At 41.3% G+C, this 16986-nt stretch overlaps 1 protein-coding gene across 1 annotated transcript in view; it reads left to right on the top strand.

Moving 5' to 3' along the window:
- Positions 1–374: 374 nt before the first annotated feature.
- LOC128662969 (BRCA1-A complex subunit RAP80) overlaps positions 375–16986 on the top strand; it is a 392665-nt gene continuing 376053 nt past the window's right edge. The window contains exon 1 of the mRNA XM_053717051.1: positions 375–460. The gene's annotated coding sequence lies outside the window, so the exon portion shown is untranslated. The remainder of the gene's footprint in view (positions 461–16986) is intronic.

The following is a 16986-nucleotide window of genomic DNA, read 5'->3' as shown; positions in this document are numbered from 1 at the left end:
AGTGGGAGAGAGGGGAGGAGCTATATATAGCAGCTCTGCTGTGGTGCTCTTTGCCTCCTCCTGCTACCCAGGAGGTGAATATCCCACAAGTAAGGATGAAATCCGTGGACTCATCGTGTTTAAAAAGAAATAAATTTGTCAGGTAAGCATAAATTTCCTTTTTCCTTTCCTATCTTTCTATTTCCCCTTGCTTGGCTATATGATAGACTGGCATACTAGAGAGGTGGGAGACATTAAGTATTCTTGCAGTTTTGGGAATCTCTGCTTTCTCCTAATGACCAGGAGTTGTATCCCAGGAGTAATAGCTTATGGATTCTCACCACCATGAATTAAATTAACTTATAAGGTATTCATAAATGTTTTTGTTTTTTCTTTAGAGACACAGCCTAGCCCAATAAAAGAAGTGGTACCGAGCAGAAGGGAGTCTGTTATTTTGGCTGAAATACACTCTGTCCCCAAGGTAAGAACCTGTTGAACCTATACATCTATACTATAATTGCGTTTGTCACATGTACGCCGCCATCGTAGGTTGAACGCGCAGCCAAATCCCTGCAGCGCGAGACAGTTTCAGGAAGCTCCAGCACTCTCAGCTGTTAAGTTACAGCTGAGAGCTGAAGCTCCTGAAGCTTTAGGCATCTGCCACATATGGAGCAGGGGCACGATCGGTGCTACACCTCCATATGAGGGCATATGCCTGATCGTTAGACTGGAACGATCTTCTGCTGGTGCCTGTGGGAGGGAAGGGAGTGGGTGGGCCCTACAATACCGAAATTAATGGAACAGGGAGGGATGGAGCAGCTACACTACAGAAAAGGTGTTTTGGGGGTGCGGGAGGAACTAAATGGTGGAGGGGGGAGGTGGTGGGACCCCTAAACTACAGGATTTTATATTTTATAGTTGTTTGCCAGTACCTAAGATTGCGGCAATAGTCAGAAGGGGGGGGGGGGTGTTAGAGAGCTGTTTGAGGGTGGGATCAGGGATAGAGGGATAGGGACAGAGGGATAGGATAGGTATATATTTTTTTTTATTAAACATTTTGGCCTGTGTACACAGGCTTTACCACTAGTTCAGATATAATAGAAAGACATTTTCTTAAAGAAGAAAGATTAATTCCACTAATTATTGTAAAGTGGATTTTTAATTCTGATTGTTAAATTTTATTTATACTGTTCTCATTCACCCCTTTTAAGTTGAGAAACCAGAAGCCAGTTTGTTTATCCATCATGTTGCTTCTCCCTTGTGAGAAATACTGAATTTTTGATCACACTCTTGTAGAACCGTATCAGCACTGGTGGGCATGCGCCCCCTGCGTTTACTGTCTTACTTTCCTTCTTGATTACATTTTAGTCTTTACTTGTTTGGTTGACTTGGCTCGATCTATGCTCCAGCAGAAGTGTTTTTTGGTGAAGAAAGAACGTGTCACCTCTCAGTACTCTGTTAAGTACTACAGGTCCTGCCATCCATTGAATGTTTGTATATGGGAGTAGGAAACGGCACTCACAGATCACAGAGAAGGCTTTATTTGTAAATAACTATGAACATGTTGATACATAAATATTTGTAATAATTAGAATATGAGTCAATATTATATGCGTTAAAACAGAAACTATTTAAAATATGCTATGCAAAGCTCATGCAAATTTACTTTAAAAACCAGCCTTTCATTCAGAGCTGCATTTAAAATATTACAATGAGACCTAATATAGTAGCTACAAACATTCAGCAATATGACTTACAGTTTAATTTTACCCTGTTAATACAATGAGGTTCCAAAATCTTTAACAGCTCAATACCCAAGCAACACGATTCTAACAGTGCTAATTTAAACAATAGGACAATCTATACTTCTATTAAAACATCAGAAATTGTATATATTATTTATGTAAAAACCCAATTCTGAGTTATCATTCTATAGTTGTATAGATAAAACAATTTAGCATCAAGGATATATATTTAACAATACACAGACTGAATATAAACTACAATATGAAACTGCTCTCTTTAAATCTTTCCACTATACTTTAAACTACAGCTATTATGCATATATCTGTGTTAGAATATTAATTGCAACCCTCTTTCTTTTTATATATATACGTTACCGCAATGACGGAAATTGATAGTTCAGTTACCAAGGATTCCTGGTTTCATCTCAGAAAATATATAAGTAAATTTTTGCAATCACTGAGAAAAGGGTAAATCAGCTTGCTCAGAATGAATGTATTTTGGACGCCCTGCAGTGGATCATTCAAGTCAGCAAAATCTGTCTGTCCTTTCCTGCATTCACTTAAATAAGTTTTTCACTCATTTATGAAACCATGGGAGTGGCCCTACGAGATCTGACCATCCCATTGGTTAGGTGGGATATCTATTTGGATTGGCCCTCGGTCACCACGGAAACATATCCTTTTTTTTTTTTTTGAACAGCTAAATCCTTTAACTGCTATACCGGTATCCGCCCTTAGGTGGCAGCAGACATACAACATAGCAATGCATTTAAACACATCTCTGAACATTTTTTAAATTTTTTTTTTAAATGTGTAATAACTGCCATAATTCCCTCATATTAATAAGTTCACAATATCAATCACAGATGGGTAGGATCACATTACCTCTCTGGTCATTTTGATATGAAACATGTGTCTAACATTATTTATATTGAATAATTTATATTGCTAACTATTCAATTTTTCGTATTAAACATATTATAATTTATTGCATTAGTAAATTTCTTTTGTTAACATTTATATTTTATTTAGCCTAACAGAAAATTTATATTTCAATATCAGATGTCACTATTTCATAGTCATATCACATCAAAGTAACTTCCATATATCCATCTCACTATATTTCAAGAGATGTATTTAAAACTTTATAAACATTTATTTCACATTCATATCATATGACTTATTTCATCCCATGTATCGTCCTGTGTGTGTCATCTCTTAGTTCCACCTGGAAAACAGGAAAGCATGTTATATATACATATATGGGTTATTTGAATTATTTTAAACATACATGGAAAACTGGCATTGTTCCCTTTGCAAAATGTATTTAATTCTATTTGAGTCACCTTCCCCCCCAGCTGTGTGTCTGCAGCACATGTCTTACTTTGAATCCACAAAGATTTAGGTGACAAATTCCAGAGGGCACATTCTCCACCCAAAACATAGATCATTTATTCTAAATAATCAAAGGGGTTTCCTGTAAGTACTATGCTTATCCAGCTATTTCAGATTTTATCCTTTTAAGTGATTGTTTTAAATTGGGTAGACCGAATGTTCCATTGTCAGGGGGAAGTTTTAATTACAATTTGGTATGGCTTCATGTTCACACTTTAGCTAGGAATGTCTCTCTTTTAAAGTTATCTTTATGAGTTTCCTGTGTAATTGAAAAAGTGGGGGAGAACTAAACATGATTGAAGTCAGTCTTTCTGAAGGAAATGAATCTTTTTCTACTGACCAGCCAAACATCTGAATAAATATAATTGTATTGCATAGCCTTAAAATATATGATTAAAAATATATATATATTTATTAACCTTACATATACCTTGACAGGGCAGGTACAAATGCTAAGGAGAGGGGTTATAGGGAGGCCCTTATAAATAAAAGGGAGATTTTTTGGATCAATGAACTGGGGATGCTGACCCCTAGGGGTCTAAACCGGGAATTAAATTGGACAGCTTTTTGGTAAAATGGTGAAATTTTACTATGTTCATTTTTAGATTTGGTTACAGTGTTATAAAATGAACCAAATTAAAAATAACAATTTAAAATGAATTTAAGGAATGAATCTAATCTAGCTACAAAATAAACCTTAAGCAAGACTGAGTAAATTAATAAAGCTATTTCAGGATTAGTTATGCTTGTTTCCTATAGAATAACCAATTTCTGACATAAAAATATATAAGAATGAATTAGATAATTGTAATCTATGCAAATCAGCAAAAAAAAAAAATTAAATGATATTTCTCCAACATAGGTGTGTCCGGTCCACGGCGTCATCCTTACTTGTGGGATATTCTCCTCCCCAACAGGAAATGGCAAAGAGCCCAGCAAAGCTGGTCACATGATCCCTCCCAGGCTCCGCCTACCCCAGTCATTCTCTTTGCCGTTGTACAGGCAACATCTCCACGGAGATGGCTTAGAGTTTTTTAGTGTTTAACTGTAGTTTTTATTATTCAATCAAGAGTTTGTTATTTTGAAATAGTGCTGGTATGTACTATTTACTCAGAAACAGAAAAGAGATGAAGATTTCTGTTTGTATGAGGAAAATGATTTTAGCAATCGTCACTAAAATCCATGGCTGTTCCACACAGGACTGTTGAGAGCAATTAACTTCAGTTGGGGGAACAGTGAGCAGTCTCTTGCTGCTTGAGGTATGACACATTCTAACAAGACGATGTAATGCTGGAAGCTGTCATTTTCCCTATGGGATCCGGTAAGCCATGTTTATTACGATCGTAAATAAGGGCTTCACAAGGGCTTATTAAGACTGTAGACTTTTTCTGGGCTAAATCGATTCATTATTAACACATATTTAGCCTTGAGGAATCATTTTATTTGGGTATTTTGATATAATAATATCGGCAGGCACTGTTTTAGACACCTTATTCTTTAGGGGCTTTCCCAAAGCATAGGCAGAGCCTCATTTTCGCGCTGGTGTTGCGCACTTGTTTTTGAGAGGCATGGCATGCAGTCGCATGTGAGAGGAGCTCTGATACTTAGAAAAGACTTTCTGAAGGCGTCATTTGGTATCGTATTCCCCTTTGGGCTTGGTTGGGTCTCAGCAAAGCAGATACCAGGGACTGTAAAGGGGTTAAAGTTCAAAACGGCTCCGGTTCCGTTATTTTAAGGGTTAAAGCTTCCAAATTTGGTGTGCAATACTTTTAAGGCTTTAAGACACTGTGGTGAAAATTTGGTGAATTTTGAACAATTCCTTCATGTTTTTTCGCAATTGCAGTAATAAAGTGTGTTCAGTTTAAAATTTAAAGTGACAGTAACGGTTTTATTTTAAAACGTTTTTTGTACTTTATCAAGTTTATGCCTGTTTAACATGTCTGAACTACCAGATAGACTGTGTTCTGAATGTGGGGAAGCCAGAATTCCTATTCATTTAAATAAATGTGATTTATGTGACAATGACAATGATGCCCAAGATGATTCCTCAAGTGAGGGGAGTAAGCATGGTACTGCATCATTCCCTCCTTCGTCTACACGAGTCTTGCCCACTCAGGAGGCCCCTAGTACATCTAGCGCGCCAATACTCCTTACTATGCAACAATTAACGGCTGTAATGGATAATTCTGTCAAAAACATTTTAGCCAAAATGAACACTTATCAGCGTAAGCGCGACTGCTCTGTTTTAGATACTGAAGAGCATGACGACGCTGATAATAATGTTTCTGAAGGGCCCCTAACCCAGTCTGATGGGGCCAGGGAGGTTTTGTCTGAGGGAGAAATTACTGATTCAGGGAACATTTCTCAACATGCTGAACCTGATGTGATTACATTTAAATTTAAGTTGGAACATCTCCGCATTCTGCTTAAGGAGGTATTATCCACTCTGGATGATTGTGACAAGTTGGTCATCCCAGAGAAACTATGTAAAATGGACAAGTTCCTAGAGGTGCCGGGGCTCCCAGAAGCTTTTCCTATACCCAAGCGGGTGGCGGACATTGTTAATAAAGAATGGGAAAGGCCCGGTATTCCTTTCGTCCCTCCCCCCATATTTAAAAAATTGTTTCCTATGGTCGACCCCAGAAAGGACTTATGGCAGACAGTCCCCAAGGTCGAGGGAGCGGTTTCCACTTTAAACAAACGCACCACTATACCCATAGAGGATAGTTGTGCTTTCAAAGATCCTATGGATAAAAAATTAGAAGGTTTGCTTAAAAAGATGTTTGTTCAGCAGGGTTACCTTCTACAACCAATTTCATGCGTTGTCCCTGTCGCTACAGCCGCATGTTTCTGGTTCGATGAGCTGATAAAGGCGGTCGATAGTGTTTCTCCTCCTTATGAGGAGATTATGGACAGAATCAATGCTCTCAAATTGGCTAATTCTTTTACCCTAGACGCCACTTTGCAATTGGCTAGGTTAGCGGCTAAGAATTCTGGGTTTGCTATTGTGGCGCGCAGAGCGCTTTGGTTGAAATCTTGGTCGGCTGATGCGTCTTCCAAGAACAAGCTACTTAACATTCCTTTCAAGGGGAAAACGCTGTTTGGCCCTGACTTGAAAGAGATTATCTCTGATATCACTGGGGGTAAGGACCACGCCCTTCCTCAGGATCGGCCTTTCAAGGCAAAAAATAAACCTAATTTTCGTCCCTTTCGTAGAAACGGACCAGCCCAAAGTGCTACGTCCTCTAAGCAAGAGGGTAATACTTCTCAAGCCAAGCCAGCTTGGAGACCAATGCAAGGCTGGAACAAGGGAAAGCAGGCCAAGAAACCTGCCACTGCTACCAAGACAGCATGAAATGTTGGCCCCCGATCCGGGACCGGATCTGGTGGGGGGCAGACTCTCTCTCTTCGCTCAGGCTTGGGCAAGAGATGTTCTGGATCCTTGGGCGCTAGAAATAGTCTCCCAAGGTTATCTTCTGGAATTCAAGGGGCTTCCCCCAAGGGGGAGGTTCCACAGGTCTCAGTTGTCTTCAGACCACATAAAAAGACAGGCATTCTTACATTGTGTAGAAGACCTGTTAAAAATGGGAGTGATTCATCCTGTTCCATTAAGAGAACAAGGGATGGGGTTCTACTCCAATCTGTTCATAGTTCCCAAAAAAGAGGGAACGTTCAGACCAATCTTAGATCTCAAGATCTTAAACAAGTTTCTCAAGGTTCCATCGTTCAAGATGGAAACCATTCGAACTATTCTTCCTTCCATCCAGGAAGGTCAATTCATGACCACGGTGGATTTAAAGGATGCGTATCTACATATTCCTATCCACAAGGAACATCATCGGTTCCTAAGGTTCGCATTCCTGGACAAACATTACCAGTTCGTGGCGCTTCCTTTCGGATTAGCCACTGCTCCAAGGATTTTCACAAAGGTACTAGGGTCCCTTCTAGCTGTGCTAAGACCAAGGGGCATTGCTGTAGTACCTTATTTGGACGACATTCTGATTCAAGCGTCGTCCCTTCCTCAAGCAAAGGCTCACACGGACATAGTCCTGGCCTTTCTCAGATCTCACGGATGGAAAGTGAACGTGGAAAAGAGTTCTCTATCTCCGTCAACAAGGGTTCCCTTCTTGGGAACAATAATAGACTCCTTAGAAATGAGGATATTTCTGACAGAGGCCAGAAAAACAAAGCTTCTAGACTCTTGTCGGATACTTCATTCCGTTCCTCTTCCTTCCATAGCTCAGTGCATGGAAGTGATCGGGTTGATGGTAGCGGCAATGGACATAGTTCCTTTTGCGCGCATTCATCTAAGACCATTACAACTGTGCATACTCAGTCAGTGGAATGGGGATTATACAGACTTGTCTCCGAAGATACAAGTAAATCAGAGGACCAGAGACTCACTCCGTTGGTGGCTGTCCCTGGACAACCTGTCACAAGGGATGACATTCCGCAGACCAGAGTGGGTCATTGTCACGACCGACGCCAGTCTGATGGGCTGGGGCGCGGTCTGGGGATCCCTGAAAGCTCAGGGTCTTTGGTCTCGGGAAGAATCTCTTCTACCGATAAATATTCTGGAACTGAGAGCGATATTCAATGCTCTCAAGGCTTGGCCTCAGCTAGCGAGGGCCAAGTTCATACGGTTTCAATCAGACAACATGACAACTGTTGCGTACATCAACCATCAGGGGGGAACAAGGAGTTCCCTAGCGATGGAAGAAGTGACCAAAATCATTCTATGGGCGGAGTCTCACTCCTGCCACCTGTCCGCTATCCACATCCCAGGAGTGGAAAATTGGGAAGCGGATTTTCTGAGTCGTCAGACATTGCATCCGGGGGAGTGGGAACTCCATCCGGAAATCTTTGCCCAAGTCACTCAGCTGTGGGGCATTCCAGACATGGATCTGATGGCCTCTCGTCAGAACTTCAAAGTTCCTTGCTACGGGTCCAGATCCAGGGATCCCAAGGTGGCTCTAGTGGATGCACTAGTAGCACCTTGGACCTTCAAACTAGCTTATGTGTTCCCGCCGTTTCCTCTCATCCCCAGGCTGGTAGCCAGGATCAATCAGGAGAGGGCGTCGGTGATCTTGATAGCTCCTGCGTGGCCACGCAGGACTTGGTATGCAGATCTGGTGAATATGTCATCGGCTCCACCTTGGAAGCTACCTTTGAGACGAGACCTTCTTGTTCAGGGTCCGTTCGAACATCCGAACCTGGTTTCACTCCAGCTGACTGCTTGGAGATTGAACGCTTGATCTTATCGAAGCGAGGGTTCTCAGATTCTGTTATCGATACTCTTGTTCAGGCCAGAAAGCCTGTAACTAGAAAGATTTACCACAAAATTTGGAAAAAATATATCTGTTGGTGTGAATCTAAAGGATTCCCTTGGGACAAGGTTAAGATTCCTAAGATTCTATCCTTCCTTCAAGAAGGATTGGAAAAAGGATTATCTGCAAGTTCCCTGAAGGGACAGATTTCTGCCTTGTCTGTGTTACTTCACAAAAAGCTGGCAGCTGTGCCAGATGTTCAAGCCTTTGTTCAGGCTCTGGTTAGAATTAAGCCTGTTTACAAACCTTTGACTCCTCCTTGGAGTCTCAATTTAGTTCTTTCAGTTCTTCAGGGGGTTCCGTTTGAACCCTTACATTCCGTTGATATTAAGTTATTATCTTGGAAAGTTTTGTTTTTAGTTGCAATTTCTTCTGCTAGAAGAGTTTCAGAATTATCTGCTCTGCAGTGTTCTCCTCCTTATCTGGTGTTCCATGCAGATAAGGTGGTTTTACGTACTAAACCTGGTTTTCTTCCAAAAGTTGTTTCTAACAAAAACATTAACCAGGAGATTATCGTACCTTCTCTGTGTCCGAAACCAGTTTCAAAGAAGGAACGTTTGTTGCACAATTTGGATGTTGTTCGCGCTCTAAAATTCTATTTAGAAGCTACAAAGGATTTTAGACAAACATCTTCTTTGTTTGTTGTTTATTCCGGTAAAAGGAGAGGTCAAAAAGCAACTTCTACCTCTCTCTCTTTTTGGATTAAAAGCATCATCAGATTGGCTTACGAGACTGCCGGACGGCAGCCTCCCGAAAAAATCACAGCTCATTCCACTAGGGCTGTGGCTTCCACATGGGCCTTCAAGATCGAGGCTTCTGTTGATCAGATATGTAGGGCAGCGACTTGGTCTTCACTGCACACTTTTACCAAATTTTACAAGTTTGATACTTTTGCTTCTTCTGAGGCTATTTTTGGGAGAAAGGTTTTGCAAACCGTGGTGCCTTCCATTTAGGTGACCTGATTTGCTCCCTCCCTTCATCCGTGTCCTAAAGCTTTGGTATTGGTTCCCACAAGTAAGGATGACGCCGTGGACCGGACACACCTATGTTGGAGAAAACAGAATTTATGTTTACCTGATAAATTACTTTCTCCAACGGTGTGTCCGGTCCACGGCCCGCCCTGGTTTTTTTAATCAGGTCTGATAATTTATTTTCTTTAACTACAGTCACCACGGTACCATATGGTTTCTCCTATGCAAATATTCCTCCTTAACGTCGGTCGAATGACTGGGGTAGGCGGAGCCTGGGAGGGATCATGTGACCAGCTTTGCTGGGCTCTTTGCCATTTCCTGTTGGGGAGGAGAATATCCCACAAGTAAGGATGACGCCGTGGACCGGACACACCATTGGAGAAAGTAATTTATCAGGTAAACATAAATTCTGTTTTTAATATATATATTTTATTATATTTTTTATCTTTTTTGTTATATTAATTGTTTGTTATTATAGATTGTGTATAGATTTCTGTACACATAATTTGCCAATCACTAGAGGGGTAATTGCACAATTTAATAAAATAAGAGAGAAGTTTTTCAAATATTGTTGAATGAAATTATACACTGTTGCAACCACTAGGTGGCAATGTACACTTGTAAATTACTTTTGTTTGGCACAAAATAGTTATTTAAACACCATTGGATAGACACTTTTTTAGGCATGAGTAAGGGCTAAGTGTATATTTGTGGTCCCTGTGTGATAAATTAAGGTCTTTTAAATTTATCACAGCTGGAGAGATTTCTTCTTATGTGGATCCATTAAATGTTGCTAGGGAAGCAATCTTTCATCTTGAGTATGTCTTAAAAGGCAGAGGGTTTCAGTATGCTGCTACTACTGTAGATGAAGATTAAGAAATACTCTTGAATAATAAGATCTTGTAGAACCTGTAAAGGCGACTGTTACGGTTTGACAGATTAAGCTGTTTAATGTTGGTACAGTTGTGCTTTCATAGATATCTTTTAATAGGGATGTGGATTGTCCTTTTTCTTTCATAAAGGTGGTGAGAGTCCACAATCCATTACTCCTGGGAATTATACTCATGACCAATAGGAGGCAAAGATTTCCAAAAGTCCCATCTTACTGGAAACTAGTTTTGTATTTGCCTTTGCAGGAGGAAGGTGAAGGAGGGAGGTGCTCCAGGTATTTGTGTGAAGGGTTCTCAGACCGATGTGAGTCCTGGTTTCCCCTCGGAGAGCTGCTTTTTGAGCAGGGAATTCTTTGGAGTATGGGTAGTGGCACAAAAACACCCTATGGTAGTTAGTCACAGGCCTGCCATAGGTGTAGCAGGGACAGGTCCCCTGCCTCCTTCTGTTTCTTCAATTTTATACTCCACATATTTTCTGCTATCACACTTAAAGCACTGGATTGGCTATCTTCTGGAAGCAGTTCTTCTCTGCTTATATTAAGTCCGGTAGTGTTTGTGCCTATCAAGTGGGAAATGGGGGGGTGGTCGTTTGGCACCTGCTTAGGTAGTTATGGGTATTTCATAGCCTGAGGACCATTATGTCAGGCATTGTATAAATTGCAGGGGTATACAAGGACCTTTTTTCACCCTTTGTAGGCCTAGGTACGTTAAGTATTTTTTTGTGTGTGTGAAATTATGCGTTCCAAAAAGAGACTAGAGCAGCGCTAAGAAAGCAAACGTACAAGCCAGTAGAAGGGAAGAAACACTTAAAGATATGTAGTATGTATATACAATAAAATATTTATTTATAATAACATATATTGACACATGCTATAAATAAATAAAATGTGACTGGACAGACATAAAAACTCCAATATCCAAAATACGTTAAGTGTGTGAGGAATAATTTGAAATGTCCACACACAAGCTTATAAAAAAGCCATTTTATGAGGAATAGGCGTATGTAAATAGAAGAAACAAGTCACTTATCCACTTTAGTTCAAGTTACTGTAAATTCAAAGGCTCAAATCCTTTAAGCATTACCTTATGCCCAGAAATCTTCTCCTCAGTCCCAAATCAAGCTTTACGTATACAAGCTTACCAGGACCTCCACACTTGCAACTGGAGAAGAAATGTTTATCCCAAGGAACCTCTATTCGGTGTTGCCAGGGCTAACGCTGGATACAGCTGATTGCAGAGTGGCCATAAAACACTTCTGCGTCACGTGTTTGGATCCCCTAATCGCAGCTTTCGAAAAATGGCTACTGCAAATACACCCGCAGGGGGTGAAACAAATGTCTCTCTGCAAAGAGAAATATCAAGGATGTCTTTGCCTTATCCTTTACAAATTGGTTATCAACACGTTTCGCCTACTCTCAAGGCTTTTTCAAGATGAATAACAAACTGATTATTCTTCAAATACCCCTCCTGCGGAAAAAGATTGGTCCATATTTCCATATGATTTGTATTAAAGGGACACTGAACCCAATTTTTTTTTCTTTCGTGATTCAGATAGAGCATGACATTTTAAGCAACTTTCTAATTTACTCCTATTATCAAATTTTCTTAATTCTCTTGGTATCTTTATTTTAAATTCAAGAATGTAAGTTTAGATGCCGGCCCATTTTTGGTGAACAACCTGGGTTGTCCTTGCTGATTGTTGGATAAATTCATCCACCAATAAAAAAGTGCTGTCCAGAGTTCTGAACCAAAAGCTTAGATGCCTTCTTTTTTTAAATTAAGATAGCAAGAGAATGAAGAAAAATTGATAAAAGGAATACATTAGAAAGTTGCTTAGAATTGCATGCTCTATCGCTGAATCGCGAAATAAAAAATTTGGGTTCAGTGTCCCTTTAAGGTGGACTTATTTATTAAGGTGGCCCAACTGATTTAATGTGGTTTAGGCTTAAAAGTAAATATTTCTTCTGTTAAGTGTGATCAGTCCACGGGTCATCATTACTTCTGGGATATTACTCCTCCCCAACAGGAAGTGCAAGAGGATTCACCCAGCAGAGCTGCATATAGCTCCTCCCCTCTACGTCACTCCCAGTCATTCTCTTGCACCCAACGACTAGATAGGATGTGTGAGAGGACTATGGTGATTATACTTAGTTTTATATCTTCAATCAAAAGTTTGTTATTTTAAAATAGCACCGGAGTGTGTTATTACCTCTCTGGCAGAGTTTGAAGAAGAATCTACCAGAGTTTTTGCTATGATTTTAGCCGGAGTAGTTAAGATCATATTGCTGTTTCTCGGCCATCTGAGGAGAGGTAAACTTCAGATCAGGGGACAGCGGGCAGATGAATCTGCATAGAGGTATGTAGCAGCTTTTATTTTCTGACAATGGAATTGATGAGAAAATCCTGCCATACCGATATAATGTCATGTATGTATACTTTACACTTCAGTATTCTGGGGAATGGTACTTCACTAGAATTACACTGTAAGAAGTACATAAAGCTGTTTAATAACTAGAAATTATGTTTAACGTTTTTGCTGGAATGTAAAATCGTTTTCATTTGCTGAGGTACTGAGTGAATAAATGTTTTGGGCACTATTTTTCCACTTGGCAGTTGCTTAATCTTTTTTCTGACAGTTTCTGTTCTCTCTCACTGCTGTGTGTGAGGGGGAGGGGCCGTTTTTTGGCGCTTTTGCTACGCATCAGATATTTCAGTCAGCAGCTCATTGTATTTCCTACATGATCCGGTTCATCTCTACAGAGCTCAGGGGTCTTCAAAACTTATTTTGAGGGAGGTAATTTCTCTCAGCAGAGCTGTGAGAATTATAGTTGACTGAGACAAAAAAAACAAAAAAACAAAAAAAAAAAACATTTATTCTGTAATTTGTTTCCTGCTTTCAGAATTTGTTATCTTTGCTAATGGGATTAAACCTTTGCTAAAGTTGTGTTGTTTATAAGGATTGAGGCTATAACTGTTTCAATTTATTAATTTTCAACTGTCATAGATCTTCTGTGCTTCTTAAAGGCACAGTACATTTTTAATATTATTCTAATTGAATTGTATTCCAAGTTGCAAGTTTATTTGCTAGTGTGTTAAACATGTCTGATTCAGAGGAAGATACCTGTGTCATTTGTTGCAATGCCAAAGTGGAGCCCAATAGAAATTTATGTACTAACTGTATTGATGCTACTTTAAATAAAAGTCAATCTGTACAAATTGAACAAATTTCACCAAACAACGAGGGGAGAGTTATGCCGACTAACTCGCCTCACGTGTCAGTACCTGCATCTCCCGCTCGGGAGGTGCGTGATATTGTAGCGCCGAGTACATCTGGGCGGCCATTACAAATCACATTACAGGATATGGCTACTGTTATGACTGAAGTTTTGGCTAAATTACCAGAACTAAGCGGTAAGCGTGATCACTCTGGGGTGAGAACAGAGTGCGCTGATAATATTAGGGCCATGTCAGACACTGCGTCACAGGTGGCAGAACATGAGGACGGAGAACTTCATTCTGTGGGTGACGGTTCTGATCCAAACAGACTGGATTCAGATATCTCAAATTTTAAATTTAAACTGGAAAACCTCCGTGTATTACTAGGGGAGGTGTTAGCGGCTCTGAATGATTGTAACACAGTTGCAATACCAGAGAAAATGTGTAGGTTGGATAAATATTTTGCGGTACCGGCGAGTACTGAGGTTTTTCCTATACCTAAGAGACTTACTGAAATTGTTACTAAGGAGTGGGATAGACCCGGTGTGCCGTTCTCACCCCCTCCGATATTTAGAAAAATGTTTCCAATAGACGCCACCACACGGGACTTATGACAAACGGTCCCTAAGGTGGAGGGAGCAGTTTCTACTTTAGCTAAGCGTACCACTATCCCGGTGGAGGATAGCTGTGCTTTTTCAGATCCAATGGATAAAAAATTAGAGGGTTACCTTAAGAAAATGTTTGTTCAACAAGGTTTTATATTGCAACCCCTTGCATGCATTGCGCCGATCACGGCTGCAGCGGCATTCTGGATTGAGTCTCTGGAAGAGAACATTAGTTCAGCTACTCTGGACGACATTACGGACAGGCTTAGAGTCCTTAAACTAGCTAATTCATTCATTTCGGAGGCCGTAGTACATCTTACTAAACTTACGGCGAAGAATTCAGGATTCGCCATTCAGGCACGCAGGGCGCTGTGGCTAAAATCCTGGTCAGCTGATGTTACTTCTAAGTCTAAATTGCTTAATATACCTTTCAAAGGGCAGACCTTATTCGGGCCCGGGTTGAAAGAGATTATCGCTGACATTACAGGAGGTAAAGGCCATGCCCTGCCTCAGGACAAAGCCAAAGCTAAGGCTAGACAGTCTAAATTTCGTTCCTTTCGTAATTTCAAAGCAGGAGCAGCATCAACTTCCTCTGCACCAAAACAGGAAGGAGCTGTTGCTCGCTACAGACAAGGCTGGAAACCTAACCAGTCCTGGAACAAGGGCAAGCAGAACAGGAAACCTGCTGCTGCCCCTAAAACAGCATGAATTGAGGGCCCCCGATCCGGGATCGGATCTAGTGGGGGGCAGACTTTCTCTCTTCGCCCAGGCTTGGGCAAGAGATGTCCAGGATCCCTGGGCGCTAGAGATAATATCTCAGGGATACCTTCTGGACTTCAAATACTCTCCTCCAAGAGAGAGATTTCATCTGTCAAGGTTGTCAACAATCCAGACAAAGAAAGAGGCGTTTCTACGCTGCGTACAAGAGCTCTTGTTAATGGGAGTAATCCATCCAGTTCCACGATCGGAGCAGGGACAGGGGTTTTACTCAAATCTGTTTGTGGTTCCCAAAAAAGAGGGAACTTTCAGACCAATCCTGGACTTAAAGATCCTAAACAAATTCCTAAGAGTTCCATCGTTCAAGATGGAGACTATTCGGACAATTTTACCTATGATCCAAGAGGGTCAGTACATGACCACTGTAGATTTAAAAGATGCTTACCTTCACATACCGATTCACAAAGATCATTACCGGTACCTAAGGTTTGCCTTCCTAGACAGGCATTACCAGTTTGTGGCTCTTCCATTCGGATTGGCTACAGCTCCAAGAATCTTCACAAAGGTTCTGGGTGCTCTTCTGGCGGTACTAAGACCGCGGGGAATCTCGGTAGCTCCATACCTAGACGACATTCTGATACAAGCTTCAAGCTTTCAAACTGCCAAGTCTCATACAGAGTTAGTACTGGCATTTCTAAGGTCACATGGATGGAAGGTGAACGAAAAGAAAAGTTCACTCGTTCCACTCACAAGAGTTCCCTTCCTGGGGACTCTTAGATTCTGTAGAAATGAAGATTTACCTGACAGAGGACAGGCTAACAAGACTTCAAAGTGCTTGCCGCACCCTTCATTCCATTCAACACCCATCAGTGGCTCAATGCATGGAGGTAATCGGCTTAATGGTAGCGGCAATGGACATAGTACCCTTTGCACGCTTACACCTCAGACCACTGCAACTGTGCATGCTAAGTCAGTGGAATGGGGATTACTCAGACTTATCCCCTTCTCTGAATCTGGATCAAGAGACCAGAAATTCTCTTCTATGGTGGCTTTCTCGGCCACATCTGTCCAGGGGGATGCCATTCAGCAGACCAGACTGGACAATTGTAACAACAGACGCCAGCCTTCTAGGTTGGGGTGCCGTCTGGAATTCTCTGAAGGCTCAGGGACAATGGAGTCAGGAGGAGAGTCTCCTGCCAATAAACATTCTGGAATTGAGAGCAGTTCTCAATGCCCTCCTGGCTTGGCCCCAGTTGACAACTCGGGGGTTCATCAGGTTTCAGTCGGACAACATCACGACTGTAGCTTACATCAACCATCAGGGAGGGACAAGAAGCTCCCTAGCTATGATGGAAGTATCAAAGATAATTCGCTGGGCAGAGTCTCACTCTTGCCACCTGTCAGCAATCCACATCCCGGGAGTGGAGAACTGGGAGGCGGATTTCTTAAGTCGTCAGACTTTTCATCCGGGGGAGTGGGAACTCCATCCGGAGGTCTTTGCCCAAATACTTCGACGTTGGGGCAAACCAGAGATAGATCTCATGGCGTCTCGACAGAACGCCAAGCTTCCTCGTTACGGGTCCAGATCCAGGGATCCAGGAGCAGTCCTGATAGATGCCCTGACAGCACCTTGGGACTTCAGGATGGCTTACGTGTTTCCACCCTTCCCGATGCTTCCTCGATTGATTGCCAGAATCAAACAAGAGAGAGCATCAGTGATTCTAATAGCACCTGCGTGGCCACGCAGGACTTGGTATGCAGACCTGGTGGACATGTCATCCTGTCCACCTTGGTCTCTACCTCTGAAACAGGACCTTCTGATACAGGGTCCCTTCAAACATCAAAATCTAACTTCTCTGAAGCTGACTGCTTGGAAATTGAACGCTTGATTTTATCAAGACGTGGGTTTTCTGAGTCAGTTATTGATACCTTAATACAGGCTAGGAAACCTGTTACCAGAAAGATTTACCATAAGATATGGCGTAAATACCTATATTGGTGTGAATCCAAAGGTTACTCTTGGAGTAAGGTTAGGATTCCTAGGATATTGTCTTTTCTACAAGAAGGTTTAGAAAAGGGTTTATCTGCTAGTTCATTAAAGGGACAGATCTCAGCTCTGTCCATTCTGTTACACAAACGTC

This window comes from Bombina bombina, chromosome 6 (genome assembly GCF_027579735.1).
Source record: "Bombina bombina isolate aBomBom1 chromosome 6, aBomBom1.pri, whole genome shotgun sequence".
NCBI classification, from domain to species: Eukaryota; Metazoa; Chordata; class Amphibia; order Anura; family Bombinatoridae; genus Bombina; species Bombina bombina.
Note: the sequence above shows the minus strand (reverse complement) of the source record. Positions and strands in the feature narration are given on the sequence as shown.